The sequence below is a fragment of the Danio aesculapii genome, chromosome 19 (genome assembly GCF_903798145.1).
Source record: "Danio aesculapii chromosome 19, fDanAes4.1, whole genome shotgun sequence".
NCBI classification, from domain to species: domain Eukaryota; kingdom Metazoa; phylum Chordata; class Actinopteri; order Cypriniformes; family Danionidae; genus Danio; species Danio aesculapii.
The window spans coordinates 14,471,926-14,489,647 of NC_079453.1; positions in this window are offsets into that span (position 1 = coordinate 14,471,926).

A 17,722-nucleotide genomic window follows, 5' to 3' on the forward strand; every position below is an offset into this window, starting at 1 on the left:
TTTGATCGGCCCATAAAAGGCTTAGCAGCCTATCGTTTTTTTCTGCCTTATTGATTGACGCTGCTGTGATCTGTGACTCTCTGAAAGTAGATGCTTTTTTTCCCGGACAGACAGACCGGGCCGGCCCATGAGACACTGTGCAGCCCATTGGCTCTTTTCGGTATTGACATTGGGCTGGCCCAATCACAAACTCCTATTTTGGACTCCGTGTGAGCGTGCGTCGTCTGTGTGTATTTGTCAAAATAGTCGATAGTCAGAGAGAAGAATTGCAAGGGAGGCGCAGGGAAATCGCGGGAAATACACCGGCGTTTCATTTAGCGATTCTGAAAAGTTCTCTGTTCATTCTAGTACACGGCTAAAAACGCAAATCACGTGACCACACACTCTCTGCCCAGAGCTGCAGCCACTAGTTCAGCGGGTCGGCATAAACCCCAGGTGAGTGTATAGTGCATGTCAGACAGTTCATCTGCTGGATGATCTCATCTCACTATAGTTGTTAAACGTGATATTGAATTCATCTTGTTGTCTCTATCTAACAATTCTTATGTCTTTTGAATCACTTGTTCTCAGTTAACTGTTTTGGCTGAGTGCAAAGATAAGCTAATATATTAATTTATGTAACCACATACACTGAATCTGCACATTAACTGATTGCTTACCTTTATCGTTTAAATTTAATGTACGTTATACTGTTATAATGGCCATTATTGGTTATTAAAACTGATATTCTGCAAAAGAGACAGTGTAAATCAAATATCAAAATGAAACAAATTTGACTTATATTATGTTTTCATTGTTTAGATAGTGAAACAGCAAGCAGGATGAGGTGAAAGGTTAAAATGTAACACTGTTCCCTTTGAAGATTTACCCATGCATTAGCAGGCAGTTTTTGTTATGTTTATTATTGAATATAGGCTGAGTGAATAGTGTATTGAATAAGCTAAATTGACTGTAGTGTATGAGTGTGTGTGAATGAGTGTGTATGGGTGATTTCCAATATTGGGTTGTGGCTGGAAAGGCATCTGCTGCATAAAACATGCTGGAATAGTTGGCAGTTCATTTCACGATTGCTGATCGAAGACGGTTTCCCTTTGCACATTCACTTGGATATAATTGCTCAAGTTTACTTTTATATTGTGTATTGTTTTATTTATATTTATTTGTATTTAAATGTTTGAAGTACTTTTAGTTAATTAAAAAGTTATTAAAGTTACTAAGTTGACGAAACTGAAGTTTTTTTGTGTTTTTTTACCTGTTTCTCTAGTAAAATTACAATATCGTGATAATACCGTATACCGTGATAAAAGCTCAATCAATTAATCGCAGCATGAAAATGTGATACCGGCACATGCCTATTTGGGAGTTTTACAAGTGTTAAATAATTGCCTAAACTTTTCTTCTAATTGTTTTCATTATTTCTTTTATTTCCAGATAAACGAAAACTGAAGAATCCGATTCTTTTTCGAAATTATTATACAGCAAATTTGCGGGTAACGTCAAGTCCATTACATATATCGCTGTTGCTCAATTCCAAGAATGCAGAGAATGGACTTGCGTTCTTGTTGAGACCAGTCTTCCAGGTTACCTTGGAAGAAGGAACTCGGGAGACCGCGAGAGCAGAGAACACGTCTAATTGCATTTGAGGATTGCAGTAATGTAACGAATTACATTTTACGTTACTTACATTACAAATATAATATTTAAAGAAACAAATGCTTATTTCAATCACGTTTTCTGCTGCAGCGTCAGTTAATAATCAAGCTCTTTTAAATTGCTGGAGAAAACCAGCTGAAATAGCTGCTGTCGAGAGCGGTTGCTTTTTCAAGTGGAAATACAGCCATTGATTTCATTGAGCGTAAAAACTAAAATATTGTTGTGAAAGTCAGTCTATGCCCAGTCTCTAAAGAACTTTCGACTGCTTTTAACTTGACCAGCAACTTGTTCAAGCATTTTAACAGAAAGGTGTCTAAGACAATACTGATCACTCATACTCATGAATTGGATTTTTGTGCAAGATCAGGAGTGAAGGTATCTTCTGTGTGTTAATAGAAGCACAGAACACTGCAGTGCTTTTTCATACTATGGATGTCAGTAGTTGTATCCAGGTATCTTCATGTCCTTCATTTGTGTTAAAAAGAAGAGAAAAGAAAAGAGAAAAAGACACATGGGTTTGGAGCAAGTAACTGATGAGAGAATTAAGTTTTGGGTCAACTATCTCTTAAGCGCTTTTGAATATGTCAAGCTGTTGTGATCAACCCATTGTAATGTTTTTCAGTGAATATTAAACTACCGAACGAGCTGCAGTATATTTTGTATTTTCATAGGTATATTTTACAGTATATGTTTTAAAAGTAACTTCAAAGTAAAGTAATTAGTAAATCTGGTTGCTTTTTACATTAAGTATTTAGAAATGTAATCAGATTACAATTTTTGAGTAGTAATCAGTAATTTGCACAAAAACCTTACAAACAGGGGCGTAACAGCCATTTTAAAAGTGGGGGGGACAGCTGTACGGTCACCCAAAAGTGATTAATGATTTATTAGCAATAAAGTTTATTTAATAATCTTTTAACCAAAATTCTAAATAATTACAAAATATTAATAATAACAACATATAAACAGAACCACACACATTTAAATTAAGCATTACTCTGTGTGAAAATATTTTTATTTTATACACACATTATATATATATATATATATATATATATATATATATATATATATATATATATATATATATATACACACACACATACAAAAAGAAGCACTTTTCCGACGGTCCCTTACTGAGAGTTTAGGTCAGCGCGAGCTCTCTCTGGCTAAACGCATATTGCGACTGCTCAAGCAGAGCTCGTATCGAGCGAAAAAAGAGAAAAAGACAGCTGTGAAACATAACCAGCTTTGTCTTTTTGTAGGGAATACAGTTTAGATCTTTTTTGGTAAGAGGTTTTTTTAGTTAATGCTGTCTGTCGCTAATTGTGTCAGGAATACCGGAATTCCTGAATAACTTAACCCCGCTGTCTTTCTCTGGCTCAGCGCCAGACAAGACACCAGCACCAGGGACTTTGCGGTTCTCACTTCAAAACGGATAAAAAAGTAGGATTCTGTAAAGTTAGTGATTTACCCAGCTGTAGCTGTTGCTCCCTTCCGCATCATCCCTGTCTTTGACTACAAAGTGAATGAATGAAGCTCGTGGCAGACGCTCAAGAGATTCGCGCTGTGATTGGCTGAGTGATCGTTCACTCAAATCGAGTAACAAATCAGAGAACACTTGCGGCCGCTAGGTCAAATAAAACGTGTGGGCCAGTCGGGGGACAGAATAACCTGTTTCCAAAAAGTGAGGGGGACGTGTCCCCCCCGGTTGCTACGCCCCTGCTGACAAATATACTTTGCACTATACAAATAAAACCAATTTTAATACGAATTTCAGCAAATAAACTCCTTACATGTGTTTAGCTTTTCATGTTAATGTTTACTTTCACCGTCTCATTTAGGGAAAGTCCTGAGATACATAAGTTATATCTCTGAACTTTGATAATAAATCAATAGAAAATGCTGCACTTCCCACCTCCTTCATTCAGCTGCAATGACTTTTACGTGTCCGTTCTTGCGATCTTGAGTTTTGAAACTGAACTTTGGGGGTTGATGATGGCAGAACACGGGGACGCAAGAAACTGAAAAACGCATATTGAGAAACAGCAGTGGCACCACCAACTATTTATGTGGCATAGTGTTTTTAATCATTTTTCACAGATCCATTTCTAAAAGGAAATACTTTTTTGTTCTCATTTAAACATACCCTTACATGTAATAACCCAACTGAGAACACATTCAGTCAAATTCAGGATATTATGTCTCCTGAGCTATAAAAGAGTGGGGAATGTTAGTTTGGCATTGAAACATTCAGAAACTGTGGGAATGTGGAAAATTAAAGGGCTGGGTGGCATTTTTTATTTTTATTTTTTGCATATCATAAAATAGAAAATGCTTTCCATATGTTTGTTAGATCATAAGAATTATTGCAAACATAAGTTTTTTTGTTTGTTTACAATTAAATCTGACAGAATAAGCTAATTTCAATTTAAGGACCCCGTTAAATCAATTAGAATTTTCAGAAATTTTCTCTAAATTAATTTGTGATTTATGACATGTAAAAATGAATAATTTACCACAAAATCTTGTATTTTCACCTTTTTTTCATCAAATAAGAGACTGTACAAAAGACCTGAATATATTAAAACAGATGTTTGTGTTAAAGAGTGAGTTCACCCAAAATTAAAATTCTGTTATTAATAACACACCATCATGTCAATCACCTGAGGACTTCTTTTATCTTTGCAATCAAATAAAGATATTTTTAGATAGAGATTAATAGAGCTCCCTTATTCTCCATAGACACAATCTCGAGATATTCGAAGGGCAGAAAAAAAAACTCAGAACAAACCAAACAAGTGTTCAGTGGTTCAACTGTAATCATACAAAGCTCCAAGAACAGTTTTGTGTGCCATAAAACTGACTTTATTCACCTACTACAGGTAAAATGATGTCTGGGTATGGCTGCTGATTTAATTTCATTTTCTTTTTTCTTTGTCTTCTTTTTAAGGTTTGGATTTAAATTTACTGAAAATGTGAGCACATGTTAAACCTCCATCACAGTTCACAGAGTATACAGAATTTACAAAGTTCACAGGGTTTACAGAACAGTCATGTGTGCATTGAGAGCAACACATATAAGCTAACAGACAGAAAATAGTCACCATTATCTTTCTATATGAAGCCTCTCTGAAGAACAGCACAGGGTATTTTTAGTGTACGCCACATCCAGTCAATCACCAAGCATCCATTTGTGACCAGCAGCAATCCGATCATATTCCCGAAGCAACCGTTCCCCTCCTGTTTCTGTTTTCCTTTTCCATTTACTTGTTTTCACGTCTTCTCCATTCATTATGAACTCGATTTATGCGGCAAGGCGAAGACTTAATAGATAGTGGGCTACTTCAAAGCACTCCACCTGAAAGGCCATCATTCACCGGCAGTAAATTAGCATTAGCGAGAGAGCTCGTGTGATTATGCGACGTGCTCCTCCCCATGCAAACAGAGGAGGTAATGGAGCTCTTCAGCACTGCACAAATCATTCGCCAGAACCAAGCTGGATGCAAAAAAGCATACTTAGCATCTGATGGATCCATCAATGCAAAACTTAATCTAGAAATAATAAACGCTGATGTCAATGCAATTAGCTTAAAACATTTCCAGATGTGTTTGTTTTCTGGGCAAGAAGAGTTGCTAATGTTGAATATTTGATAAAGAAGATGTTTGTTTGTTTTTTCCTCAACATAAATTCAATAACTAAAGGACTACTATATACACAACACCTGTCTTCTTACTGACCTTTCTAAGATAACAGCATATTACGCTGACTTCAAGTGCAATTTTTAAAAGGTACTTTTATTTATACATCCCATAATTGCCATCACTAAAATCTTTTGGATGATGGTAGCATAGCATATAAACTAAACAGAGTTGTCAGATCGCTGGAGTCAAGCGTTCACTCAGAACATGATGAGATGGTGTTCTGCTATTATGCAACCCACAGCTGGAAGCAGATTGCAGATGATGTCAGAAGTGCAGTCAGTAGCTACTTTTAAAATCCACATTCTGTCTAGCTGTGCATTCCCTGATTTATGTTTATTTCTGCACAGTTTTATCTTTGTGCTTTTATATGAGTGTTTGCTTTGCCTGTGTATTGACTTCATTTTAAATTCCAATTTTGGTACAAATCTGATACTAAAGTGAACAATTTCCTGTTTCTCATATACAGTGCTCAGCATATATAACTACACCCTTCACAAATCGATCTTTTAAATTCATATTTTTATAAGAAGCTCTACAATATTATATTTGTGCAAATATGTTAGATTAGTCAGTACTGAATACAAATTTGGAGCTTATTACAAAATAACTTACGATAATGATCCAAAAGCTAGTACATTCATTCATTCATTCATTCATTTTCTTTTCAGCATAGTCCCTTTATTAATCTGGGGTCATCACAGCAGAATGAACCTCCAACTTATCCAGCATATGTTTTACGCAGCTGATGCCCTTCCAGTTGCAACTCATCTCTAGGAAACACCCATACACACTCATACACTACGGAAAATTTAGCCTACCAATTCACCTATACCCCATGTCTTTGGACTGAGGGGGAAACCAGAGCACCTGGAGGAAACCCTGTGAGGCGACAGCACTACCTACTGCACCACCGCGTCGCCCCATGTAAAATCAATCGAATGTAATTAAGCGGTGACATCAGACCAGAGAGTATAAAATCCTGCCCTGAGCATTCAGGGTTAACTTCTAATTTGCTTGAAAAATGTAAAAGGCAGAAGAGAGTATGGCAGAAGACGCAGTGTCTCGTTCCCTCTCTGGGAACTATGGTTACATACGTAACCCGAGACGTTCCCTATCTAGGGAACTTCAACACTGCGTCTAACCAGAATGCTAGGGGAACGCAATACCCACTAGGCCAGACTCACTGCTGACCGTGAACGCACACTACGCAGTGAGAACAGAGGACCCTGGAGAGCAGTGTACATCAAGTTAATAGTGACGCACAAATGTATGTGATATCGACCATCCTGCCGCCAAACAAATGTCAGAAAGGGCAGAGCCCAAATTAGAAGCTTTGGAGGCCCCTACAGCCCTTGTGAATATTAACAAATTTAGGTGCGGGATGTCCAGCAGCCTGATAAGAAATTGAGATAGTCTCAACTATCCAATTACTTATAGTCTGCTTATTCGCTGGATTCCCCCTCTTTGAGGGTCCGATGCAGACCAGTAACTGCTCACTCTTTCTCCAATTGATAACTCTGTTAATGTATGTATCCAGAGCCCTAACTAGGCTGAGCAGATTCAATTTATTTTGGTCCGACGGCTGAAACGGGAGCGGATTAAAGGCCTGCAGCACAGCAGGTCTCGCCACATGAGTAGGAACCTTCGGCACACGGTCTGGGGTAAAGAAAGGCTTTAGACATGCCCTTAGCAAACTCCAGAAATGAAGGTGCAACCGACAGAGCCTGGAGGTCACCAACCCTTTTTAGGAAAGAAATAGCTAACAAAAAAGTTGTTTTTAGTGTCAGAAATGTATCTGACGCCTCCAGTAGTGGCTCAAAATGGAGGAACAGAGATGCCCTTGAGCACCAATGTTAAGTCCTATGTCGGTACTCTGTTTGTGCTGACAGGCCTTAGCCTTATGGCCTCACGAAGGAAGCAATGAATTAGCGGATCCTGCCCTAGTGACCTAGGGGAGGATCCTCTAGTCATTTAGTGGAGAACGGTAGGCCGCTACGACTGATCCGTACACTCTCAGAGTGGATGCAACTAACCCAGCAGACAGGTGATCTTGGAGAAGTTCCAGCTCTGAGGCTACCTGACAGCTGACTGGGTTCAGCTGGTGTTCTCTGCACCAACCCGAAAAGAAAGCCCATTTGAGGGCATAAAGCTTCCTTGTGGAGGGAGCCCTGGAGCTTAGAATGGTCTGAGCAACCTCGGTTGACAATCCAAACTCTATGAGGTGGGCCCCCTCAGAGGCCACACCCATAGTTTCCGCAGGTCAGGGTGAGGATGAAGTATCATCTCTCCCACCTCTGACAGAAGGTCCATCCTGATGGGGATCTCCCACGGGAGACCTGCCAGCAGGGCTATGAGGTCTGAAAACTAAATTCTCAAAGGCCAAAAACGGGGCTACCAGCAGTAACTGGACTTCGTCTTGACGGACCCTCTCCAGGACTCCTGAGAGCAAAGCGACCGGGGGGAAAAAGCCTCGGCCACAACTGCACCATGGCATCAAATCCCAAAGGGGCTGGATGCAAAAGAGAGAACCACAGTATGCAATGCGTGGTCTCTTGGGAAGCAAACAGGTCTACCTCCGCTCGCCCAAATCTCTCCCAAATGGTCTCCACCACCTCAGGGTGAAGTCTCCATTCCCCAGATTTCACCCCCTGCCTCAACAGGAGATCTGCTCCCATGTTCAGATGGCCCGGGACATACATAGCCCTGACGGACAGAATTTTTATTTCTGGGCTCACAGGAGGATCAGATGTGCCAGCCTGTATAGCAGTCAAGATCTCAGACCCCTTGATGGTTGATGTAAGCGACCACTGATGTGTTGTCCATGTGGACTAGAACATGATGGCCCCTTTAATTTGGGAGAAAGTGTTTTAAGGCCAGAAACATGGCCATCATCTCCAGGCAGTTTATGTGCCAAGAACAATAATGTTCTCCCCATTGTCCTGCTGCAGGAAGTCCCCTCTGGGTTGCTCCCCAGACCGTGAAAGAAGCATCTGTCATAAGCATGACGTCGATGACAGACAGCCCCCAAACACTGGGCCCTGAGACAGGAACCAGGGCATTTTCCACATACTTAAGGTCTGAAAGCAGCGCCGCGAGACCTGGATCATGCGAAAAGGATTCCTCTTGAGGGAAAAAAAACCCTGGATTTGAGCCACCACTGCAGGGGTCTCTTGTACAGCAAACTAAACGGAATCACGCTGGCTGCTGCTGCCATGAGGCCCAACACTCTCTGAAAGTTATCACAGTGATGAACTGGCCTAGTTTGACTTTGTGTACGGCCGATTGAATCGAAGCGATTTGTGGCGGGGACAGATGTCCTCTCATCGTCATGGAGTCCCATAGCACACCTTTTCAAACCCCAACTTCTGATATGGTTGAGAACGACATCTCGATGTCAAACTGCCATATCGTGAGACTAGAGTTAGAATTAGCCAATCGTCTGTGTAGTTTAGGATACGTATACCCTGCATACGAAGTCCTTCTGCACTCTCTGGTCTGACGTCACCGCTTAATTACATAAGATTGATTTCACATGTGCTTCAAGACGCCTATAAAAGAGGTGTTCCCATAGCGTTCTGGTTAGTCGCAGTGTGGAAGTTCCCTAGATGGGGAAACACAGGTTTTTCAAGGAACACACCAGTTTACAATGCAGCTATAAATGAATACGGCTTCTTTATGATTCAGCTACGGCCACATAGATGAAAACGTGGGTGCCCCCTCCTGGTAAACCTGAGTTTCACAGGGATAAACATATCACACTTTACAGTTTTTATTAATCCCTTTTAAACCACTTAGGCTACATATTTGTTTGATCTTATTGTATAATCGTTGTGTCATGGTTTTACTTATTGTTTTATCATTATGTCATGGTTTTACTTATTCATTCATTCGTTCATTCATTTTCTTTTCAGCTTAGTGCCTTTATTAATCTGGGGTCACCACAACGGAATGAACCGCCAACTTATCCAGCATATGTTTCACGCAGCGGATGCTCTTCCAGCTGCAACCCATCACTGGGAAACATTTATACACACTTATTTACACACGTACACTATGGTCAATTTAGCCTACCCAATTCACCTATACCACATGTCTTTGGACTTGTGGGGAAACCGGAGCACCCAGAGGAAACCCACGCAAACACGGGGAGGATATGCAAACTCCAACTGACCCAGCTGAGGCTCAAACCAGTGATCTTCTTGCTGTGAGGTGAACTGTGCTACCAACTGCGCAGTCGGTTTTACTTATTGTATGATCATTATGTCATGATTTTAGGAATGCTGCACTTATCTTTATCTTTAATACAGAAGCATCATCAATTGTGTCTGACATGTTTTCTTTACTTTTAAGGAAAATCGATAATTTCTCATGCATAATTATGATTTCCTGGTGTTCCTGTTCTTTCAACCCTTAAACACAAATGCCCACATTTTAGGTCACCCATGTTCCCTATCTCCACATTCATTACCAAACCTTACAATCAGCACTTTATTTGGTCTCCAATGTAAATGACAACTCACAAAAACAAAGACAAGCCTTACAGTCTCTCAATTCTACAAAGATTACTCCACAACTCCCTCTTTTAATATCCAGTGTTTGGAGTATCATTGTCACCAGTGTCACTTTACATTTTGATCTGGCATTAAAAACACACCATCCTGTGTCTTTCTAGTAACACTCAGACCATGATTAGCTTGTTCAGGTGTGTTTGATAGAGTCGGGGCAAATCTCTGCAGGACTGCAGATCTCCAGGACTAAAAATGCCTACCCTTGAGTACCTTGAACAATAGTCTCTGAGTCTGGTATCCAATAACAATGGATAGAACGCCACTTAGTTTAGTCATGTTTTATTATTATTAATTTATATAATGCCTCAAAGGCAAACATTATTCAGCTTTGTAAATGAAGTATTAATTGAAAACCTGGATTTACTAAGATTTACACAGCTGTAAAATCTCATAGAAACACAGGTCAATCCGAACAAAACACAGACACTGACAATTCACACAGGATCATAAATATTAATAATTTAATTGGCCACAAAATTTCTTAATGATATTACAATAATCATATTTTTAAAATTAACTTTATTTTAAGTTTATATAAGTTTGCATTATACTTACTATGTATGTGGTAGCTCTCAGGTAACCCATATGTCATCTCATCACAGATCATAGTTGGAATGCAAAATTTAGGGAATGATGGACTGTAAAATTCCCAAACGAAAAGGCATATAGTCTGTTTAACTGTATTATTAACATGCATATTGTGAAAACTGCCACATAAGTTTGTAATGAGGCATCATACGCATAAAGATTATTAAATATGTGTTTAATGTTTATGCGTCATGTCATATCTCTCAGCTTTTTCTTGGGGTGAAAGGACACCATTATAATACTCATCTGTTTGATATCAAGTATTGCCTCAATCTTTATATACAAAACCACAAAATACACAACTTTAAATATATTTTGTCACCTTAGAATTAAAAGGTTCTATCTGACATTTTTTGACAACTTATTTACATTATGGGATGTTTTTTTATAAGTTGTTTACATTTTAAGACTTTTTATTTAAAAAACAAATGTTCCACACATATTGTTTGCTATATGGAGTGGAAAAAGCTTTGAAGCTCAATATCTTAAAATCATTCAGAACGCAGATAGAACCTTATAATTCCAAGGTGACAATTTCTGTATGCCCATTTTGCTAAGTATAAATTATAATTTAGCTTATATTTCATCTACAACACAACTCAGGAGCAAACTTTCATTTAATTTCATTTAATCATTCCTTCTAGCTAAAATAAACCAATCTACCACTTCAGTTAAAAAGATTTTGAAGTAATTTAAAAAGGAATACGTTGTTTTTTTATATTTCTGAAGTATGATTATTTTGCAGCACATGACTCTCTCTCTCTCTCTCTGTGTGTGTGTGTGTGTGTGTGTATACTTGCCTACCTATCTAAGAGGGGACCTTAGTGTTGTTACACACCCACTAAGAGGGGACCTGGTGCCCAAAAGTGTGTGTGTGTGTGTGTGTGTGTGTGTGTTTGTGTCTGTGTGCGCACACGCGCAATTCAGTCACTGACTTGAACTTTTGAGCTCATTGATATTCAAAATCAGCTTTCATTTTAGAGTAATTCTAAACAAGCATAATAAACTATTTCTGGATAACATTTTCACTTATCTAGGCCACGTTGCACCTTTAAGCAAGCAAACATGGGCTTATTATCACTGGTTGTACAATCAGCAATGAGCAATCAGTTTGAGCTGTGCAGTAAATGATGTAACTGTGGTAGATCTATCAGTCTGCATTTGATAAAAGAATACTTTTTCATTGTTTCATATTTAAATATTTATGTTCTGAAATTGTGTTGTCAAGACAAAACAATATTTTCATAAATGTATTTGAAGACAAATATTGGCTTCTTTCGCTCTCATGGACTAAAAAAACAAATAAATAAAAATGTGAAATCAAGCATTAAACACTTTTTCTGTGCATACACGGGTATCTTGATTACATATTTTGCAACTCAAATGCAAAAGTTTCATACTCATTTGATCATATCTTGTCAGGCGCTTGTTTGTACGCAAAGTGCAACTCTGACATAAAATTGCAAAGCTGTTACTCAAATCAAAAAGAAGAGTCGTGCACGCAGCTAATAATAACAGAAAAGAAAACAGGAATATGTGCTGAACAAACAGGGCTATACCATAATACATATGTAAGAAGCAATTTTGGTTCCAGCTATCTGTGATGTGCAGACACAGTGGCAGATGGTGGACGTGCAGGACACAGGCAGGGAGAGGGACACCAATGCATTTGAGACGCACCCCATTGTGTCCTGTGAAACACACGAACAAAATAACAGCAGGTCAAATCATTCTGGTCTGTTGTGTCTTTCGAGATTAACACACACACACTTCTGTCCTTCCAGTCCCAGCAATCTTGACATGCACATGTTTAGTGCATCTGTCTTTTCCTAGGATTCAGACATTAGACTGCGTAGCCATTCTTCTGTCTGAAATGCACAGATGAACAAGGGTGACGTTTAGAAAGGGTTTCAGCACAGAGCTGGTGGATGTTGACAGGGGGTCATCCACCTTGCTAAAATGCAGACTTCCTGTGGATTCAGTGTGTGCCACAGGCTAACCGTCTGCAATAAATCTCAAACAGGCCAAGTGTCTGCTGGTACTGTCTGTGCTGTTCCAGCCCATTCCGTTTTTTATTTTATTTTCTAATAACTAAAGGCTGAGATGAATCCTTAATTAAATGTGATTATTATTGAGACACTTTGATTTGGGGTTTGGGAAATTAATTTTCAAGACTGCATAATAATGCAGAGCCGCATTTACTAAAGGAAAATGCAGTGTGTTTGAAACATTTATTTTTGGAGCAAATCTGTTTTTAATTAAATTTTTCTTTTGTAATTTCCTTCTGTTTAAACTGTTGGCACATTTTAAAGGGCATCTATTATGCAAAATTTATGTTTACATTGTCTTTGAACACTGATATACAATACGGTGGACGAGAGAGCTTAACGCGCTGCAATTTAAGAAAGCACATGCAATTACAAAATACACCAGCAAATAAAGAAACGATCTTCATCAATATGACAGCACACGTATTTCCAAATTGGTCATAACACAAACAACTGAAGAAATGTGCTGCAAATTGGTCATAACACAAACAACTGAAGAAACGCGCTGCAAATTGGTCACAACACAAACAACTGAAGAAACGCGGTGCAAATTGGTCACAACACAAACAACTGAAGAAACGTGCTGCAAATTGGTCACAACACAAACAACTGAAGAAACGTGCTGCAAATTGGTCACAACACAAACAACTGAAGAAACGTACTGCAAATTGGTCACAACACAAACAACTGAAGAAACGTACTGCAAATTGGTCACAACACAAACAACTGAAGAAACGCGCTGCAAATTGGTCACAACACAAACAACTGAATAAATGTGCTGCAAATTGGTTATAACACAAACAACTGAAGAAACGTGCTGCAAATTGGTCACAACACAAACAACTGAAGAAACGTGCTGCAAATTGGTCACAACACAAACAACTGAAGAAACGTGCTGCAAATTGGTCACAACACAAACAACTGAAGAAACGTGCTGCAAATTGGTCACAACACAAACAACTGAAGAAACGTGCTGCAAATTGGTCACAACACAAACAACTGAAGAAACATGCTGCAAATTGGTCACAACACAAACAACTGAAGAAACGCGCTGCAAATTGGTCACAACACAAACAACTGAATAAATGTGCTGCAAATTGGTCACAACACAAACAACTGAAGAAACGTGCTGCAAATTGGTCACAACACAAACAACTGAGGAAATCTGCAGCAAATTGGTCACAACAGAAACAACTGAAGAAACGCAGTGTAAATTGGTCACAACACAAACAACTGAAGAAACGTGCTGCAAATTGGTCACAACACAAACAACTGAAGAAATGTGCTGCAAATTGGTCACAACACAAACAACTGAAGAAACACGCTGCAAATTGGTCACAACACAAACAACTGAAGAAACGCAGTGTAAATTGGTCACAACACAAACAACTGAAGAAACGCAGTGTAAATTGGTCACAACACAAACAACTGAAGAAACGCAGTGTAAATTGGTCACAACACAAACAACTGAAGAAACGTGCTGCAAATTGGTCACAACACAAACAACTGAAGAAATGTGCTGCAAATTGGTCACAACACAAACAACTGAAGAAACACGCTGCAAATTGGTCACAACACAAACAACTGAATAAATGTGCTGCAAATTGGTCACAACACAAACAACTGAAGAAACACAGTGTAAATTGGTCACAACACAAACAACTGAAGAAACGCAGTGTAAATTGGTCACAACACAAACAACTGAAGAAACGTGCTGCAAATTGGTCACAACACAAACAACTGAAGAAATGTGCTGCAAATTGGTCACAACACAAACAACTGAAGAAACGCAGTGTAAATTGGTCACAACACAAACAACTGAAGAAACGCAGTGTAAATTGGTCACAACACTTGCAAATATCCACGTAATACAACGGAAATGTTTCTAGGGGACCCAAAAACATGACGGACCCTGTTGAGATATGGATGTGTTATCATAGATGTGTGTTATTATGGGTTTATTATGTTGTGTAAACAGGATAATAAAATAAACGAAAAACAACTCGCCTTTCAAAGATGACCAGTCACTTCACTGAGCAACTGTCACGGCATAATAACACATCCATATCTTCAGTTGTTTGTGTTGTGACCAATTGCTGCGTGTTTTTTAAGTTGTTTGTGTTGTGGCCAATTTGCTGCGCATTTCCTCACTTGCATGTGACCAATTTGGAACACGTGTGCTGTCAAATTGTTGAAGATCGTTTCTTAATTTGCTGGTGTTTTTTGTAATTGCATGTGCTTTCTTAAATTGCAGCACGTTAAGCTCTCTCGGCCACCGTACTGATGTGTGTCCACAGGGTGAGGGTGTGTAAACAATCAGCCTATAAAAGTAAAAATCACAGCACAGGCTCATTGGGAATATGTGCCTACATTTTTGTGAAACTTAAAAGGGTCATTATCACTATAAAGTGCCTTTGAGACATCAAAATTTTCCAAAAAAAAAGTTTGAGATTTTTGATTTAAGCACATAGTTGTTGTATTAATTAGACCTTAGGCTGTAAGAAATGGATGTTGGTCAAGCTCTTTTACTTTTACAAATAATCTGCAAGCAGGAAAAAACAGTAAGCAAATTTCAAATTGTGTCAACCCTGTCATGGACAAATTAAAAGTAGTATAAGTTTAGTTTCATTGCAATGTGATTATAAAATCGTCACCTTGGAATTATAACGGTCTATCTGCGTTTTGTATGATTTTGAGATATTGACCTTTAAAGTTTTGCATTCCATATAGCAAATAAGATCTGTGTATCATTTGTTTTTTAAATAAAAAGACAAAATGCAAACATCATATAATGTAAATAAGTTGTCATTTAATGAGAATATGTCAATAACTCAATTTTGACAAAAATGTCAGATAAAACCTTATAATTCTAAGGTGACAAAATGTATATTTTCAGAAAGGTAATAGGTCCCTTTACCAACCCAACTTTTTAGATTATGGAAAAAGTCTATTTATATAATGAAATAATGGACAAAACTTTTATTTCCCTATAAAATATGCAATAGTTGCATGTTGTTTTCAAAATAAAACCCAAGATCTAAAATACTTTGTCAAACTTCCCAACAATATTAACTAAGGAAGGATTTTTGACAGGGTGGACAATGACAGGGGGGCATTTTTGGCTAAAGATAGCATTTATTTAACACATATTGTACCTGCAGCTGGTAAAGTGTTTCCCTATTTCAGCTCTTTGTATACAGTTTAAAAACTATATTTTTAATTTCTGAATTTTTTAAAGATTAATTAATATTTTACTATGACATGGTGGACATGTTAAGCTTGACAACATTCAGTTTCAAACACAATATCAGGAAAAATAGGAAACAAGTGTAGATACTTAATGTGTGAACTTCAGATGTTTTAACCTCCTCTGAAGAAAGGCAAAAGGAGCATTTCCCATATCATGATAGGGTGGACAGCAATCTCAAGGACAGGTGCAAAATTATTAATAATATTATGAAAACAAAATAAAAGTTATTAAAAGGATTTTTTGGTCAAATAACTTAAAGACAATAAGAATATTTAAAAATCTTAAATCTTAAAAAAAAATTGATCTAATTTACCTACTTTTTAGACTCACATTCGTAAATAAATAAATAAATAAATAAATAAGTTTGTGTATGACTTAAATAGCCCTTAGATTATGTGTTGATTTGCATTAAGAACAGGTTTCTGAACATATTGTAGAATTTGTTGAAAGAACTTGACTATAATATCCAACACAGGCCCATTCTGAAAACCTACTTTTTAGACTCACTGAAGTTTGTTGAGCAGTGTGTGGGATAGGGCAACATCACATCCATTCAATGAAAGAATATGGCAAAAATTGACAAAACCATATATCAAAACACATAATTCTACCTGTATGTGTGTAAGAGTTTAACCAATTATATTAAAACATCAGAATTTCATTATTTCGCATTATGTTCATATAGAATAGACTTAATCTTGTGGGACATCAAAGGCACTTTATAGTGATAGTGACCCAAAGTACACTGCTCTAGGAGCATTCCATCGCATAATTTAGATTGCGAATCCAATACTTTAGTTTATAATTCACACAATCTTGCAATTTTAAGAAATCTGGGTAACAGTTTACAAAAACAGTACATGAATAATGATGTATCAATATGTAAACTAAACATTACTTTATTATGATTTAATGATGATTATGATTTAATGATGAGTTAAGACACATTAATTATGAATTAACTTTAGCTACAACATGAGTCACAAGAGTTCATGTTTTAATAATGGTTACCTTAATTACTTGTTAGTACATGTTGTTAATAATGTACTATATTAATTAGTTTAAGCTAAATCTAACAAACATGAACTCATAATCTGTTAATGTATAATACCTTGACTTTACTTGGAGGGCCACATCACCATTAACTCATCCTTAACTACTCATAAACTCCTGTGTCTAAACTGCTGATGTTGACGTTAACCGAACACTTTTCTTTTGTTATTCAGTGTAAACGCACTAGATGGACGTGCATAAGGAGTTCATGAGTAGTTAAGAATGAGTTAATGATGATGTGCCCCTCCAAGTATAGTCACTATATAATTATACAATAACATATCATGAGTTCATGATGGTTAAACTAAACATAAACGAATGTGGTAAATAAAACATGAATTAACAAACAATCATGTACTAACAAGTCATTAAGGTAGCCGTTATTTACACATGGTCATGTGACTCATGTTGTAGTCAAAGTTAGTTAATGATTAGCGCAAGTATTACCTCATCATTAGTTCATAATAAAGTGATGTTTAGTTTACATATTGACACAGCATTATGCATGTACTTTTATTGTAAAGTGTTGCTGAAATCTGTGCAAATGTGTATGCAACCTTTGTTGTAATAACAGAAATGTACTATAACTTAAGGTGTCCTCCAGGAGACAGTTGCAAAACAATGACAGCAATAAAACTAAGGATTGGATGTTAAACAGCCTGCTGCACTTTCAATAAAACTGTGCCATAAAATGAAACATTGGATTCGTAGAGATTTAGATACGCATCTGTTATTATTTAGTCTTGTTTTGGATTGTACTTTCTGTCTGTTTACTCAAAGCCAGTGGCTATGAAATCAGAAAATACGCCTTAATTTGTTTCCACCAAACTGGATTCCACACTTCTATCAGTGAACAA